The 3311-nt window shown below is 37.8% G+C and overlaps 1 long non-coding RNA gene across 1 annotated transcript; it reads left to right on the top strand.

Annotated features, from left to right (window-relative positions):
• The first annotated feature begins 578 nt into the window (after positions 1 to 578).
• LOC128249823 (uncharacterized) lies at positions 579 to 2578 on the top strand. Its single transcript, XR_008265949.1, has 2 exons — positions 579 to 1795; positions 2418 to 2578. It is a non-coding gene; the product is annotated as an uncharacterized LOC128249823 (long non-coding RNA).
• Positions 2579 to 3311: the final 733 nt, after the last annotated feature.

Here is a 3311-nt window from a genome sequence, read left to right as displayed (position 1 = left end):
GCTTTTCTTCTACCTCCTCCTGTTCGGTCTCCACCAATTCCTCTTCACATACCCCCGTTTCTTCTCCTTCGTTTTCTTCTACAATTATCTCTCTGCGAGGACACACCGCCTGCATGTGTCCTCTACTTCCGCATTTGTAGCATGCGGGTGGCCTTCCCTCCACCACGATCCTCAGTCGGGTGTCATCGGGGAGCACCAACTCCTCTGCGATATTATGTAGGTCCGGTAGGGTAATGTGGGTTAGAATTTCTACCCCAAAACCCCACCATTTGATTTCTTTTGACCTTTCCACCTTAATTATTTTCACTTCGTCTTTACACTTGCAAATCACCGCTGCTACCAACCATTCCATGTCTATTTCTAGCGGTACTCTACCAATTCTTATTCTCGCCGCCCTTCTGCCGCAATATACTGGTAAAAGGGCCCGCTCTTCTGTTCTCAAAGGCATGGTAGAGTACTTCTTTGCTCTTTCCTCCGTCTTGAAATAAACCTTCACCGTTCCGTATTTCCTTCCTCTCATAAATAGTACAACTTCCTCCATAATTTCTTTCAAACAATTCTCAATCACTTCTGTCTCCGCAATTTCGATTTTCTTGGAGCCAATATTCAAAGTTTTATATGTAATAATTTTTCTCTCGGCTTCCTCCATTATTTCTTTGGGTGGATTAACCCGCAAACAGTCTCCTTCCTTCTTCAAATACTTAAAATGTCTCTTCAAGTTTTCCATTTTAACGTTAACTTCTCTCATCCCCATGTCGCTGGATGGCCGGCCGCTGGCAACAGCAGCTGCGTCGCTGGTAGTCATTTGAAACAACTACAGCAATGACTTCCAACAACAAAATAATTCAAATGAAACAGGAACAAAAATAACAGCCACAATTCTTCAACAATTTCAAACAACGATATTTCTTAACAAACTACTCACGCTCTCCTTCAAAACACGACTCGCCGATATCATATTTTTTATTACGTGCTTCAACTGTCCAACCGATCGCATTTCTGTATTTGTTGTAGGAAATTAGTAATAATGGTACACCCCATCCACGGGACAAATGAAATAACCTAGTCATTATAAATGAAGAGAGTTGGTGTTCGAATTTTACGAAAAATCGTAAATGTATGGAAAATTTGTTGCTAGGTTTGCTCGAGTTGCAAAAACAGCAACAGCAACAGCAACAACAACAGCGGAATTTCTTCTAAGTTCAAATTCTGCTGAGGCTATTTTGCTTTTGATCGGTTCGGAATCGATAAGACAAGTACTAGTTGAGCACTGAGGTTGACATAATCGACTTCCTTTTTCCCTCAACAATTTGCTGGCCTCGTACCGAAATTAGAAATAATTATTCTGCTTACCGCTAAAACCCTGTAAATCGCCAATATTTCATATTATCGATTGCTGATTCGATTACATTCCTTGCTACCTAACTTATGACGTTAAGAATGGCATGAATGTCATGCAATCTCATACACTTCTCCATTATAAATACCATCATGACTTTCCCTGTATTATAATTAAAATTCTCGAAGTTACTCAGTTAAACATGAATGACAAATTACGTTGTATTTCTAAGTTCTGATGGCTTCCAGTATAAAATACCGCAGCTTTCGATTCTGTCTTTCGTTCTCCGACTTCATTCTCTCTCTAAAACTGTGTGGACTCCTTCTACTTGTGTTAAAATCCAACATTAGAAACATCATTATTCAACATTTGTTCTAATTTCTCTTACAGTCATCGATGTAATTAATCACATCAGACAAATTTCTGGGCGTTCTTGTGTGGCGCAGCCTGTAAAATGTAAGTCAATACACAATGTATACACACGCACGCACGCACAACATTTGTTATTTTAATGGTTGGGGAAATTCACTTTCAGAAGAATCCGAAATATCGCCAAATATTAAACTTTCAATTTTTTTGCCTCCCTGTCGGTTGACGACTCCTCGCCAGACCAAGTTACACTTTTCGGCATCTTGCCAGCAATTAATGTTTCCCCCAACAAGGGAAAACACACGATAGTTTTCGAACGAAGACCATTACACAAATAATTATAACAAGAACAATAATTATAACAGGAAATAACACAAAAAACAGTCAATAGAAACTTGCACTTACTATACAGACGCACTTCCATAATAATTACCAATAAATCCAAACTCACACAGACGAAATACTGCTAAGCATTTCGCACGGCGTGCTAACGTTTCTGTCCGCTCGCCGCCTTTCTGTGAATGAAATATTAAACGGAGACTGATTTTTTTAATTTTTAGATGAACTTTGAGAATTTCAATGTAAAAGATAAATCTTGTGCTAAACGTTACGATACATGACGGCATTTCTTATTCGATAAACAATACAAGAAGTACAATGTTTAATAAACTTCAGTCTAAATTCTTTTGTTTTCTTTTATTCTTTTCAGTGTCTTGGGCAAAGGAAACGGAAACTAACTGGAACAAAATCGCGATAAATTCTGTTAATCGTAATGTCTAACATAAGGTGAAAAGAAACTGCATCACACACACACAGATTGTGATTTTACATTTCCTTGTGTTTTAAATGAAAATAAATTGTTTGTTACTAGTTGTTTTGTTAGTTTTTTTTTATATTTTATTTATTTATCATATATTATTGCCGTGAATCACTCAGTTGAATACAGGAGTTATCGAATGGATTGCTGATTGAGTATCGAATAGTTCAAATCACGCCACTGAATCTGCTCGTTCCTACGACGGAGACATGACATCGGTTAAGAATGAAACAGTTACAGGAGTTCCTTGAGTATTTTCAAGCCTACACATATATTACTGACGGAGTTGTTAAAACTGATCTATTAAAAACGTTCCACTTTCTACACCAATGCCAGTTTTCCAATTTTCCTAAGACATATCTTACTGAATCGTACAAGTATAAGCTGAGCAGTTCTTGCAAGGTGACCGTAAACTTGTCTGGCGACCGCGTGAGCTACATGTTTATTTTGAAGTGAATTCTAAGGCGAGGTTATATAACCACTACTCTAGCTTTCGGTTGGAGGAAATGGCTAATTGTACCTCTTTATCTTGGCTACTCCACTATTTAAATTTGAAGTTTATTTAAATTTATGCAGATTATAGGAGGCTCCATACAATCAATGTCCATAAAGTCGATGTTGTACGTGGATGTATTCAAAATTTTCACCTTCTGCATTAATATCAGTTTTCCAATCTCTTAAGACGTATCTTGCTAAATCGCACAAGTACAATCGAAGCAGTTCGTAGAAATGATGTACTACTTTTCAGCCAAGCAAAGGCAGCAGCAAAGGACAGAACGGCTACTT

This window comes from Octopus bimaculoides, chromosome 18 (genome assembly GCF_001194135.2).
Source record: "Octopus bimaculoides isolate UCB-OBI-ISO-001 chromosome 18, ASM119413v2, whole genome shotgun sequence".
Taxonomy (NCBI): Eukaryota; Metazoa; Mollusca; class Cephalopoda; order Octopoda; family Octopodidae; genus Octopus; species Octopus bimaculoides.
The sequence above is the reverse complement of the archived record's forward strand: the minus strand, read 5'-3'. Positions and strand labels throughout refer to the sequence as shown.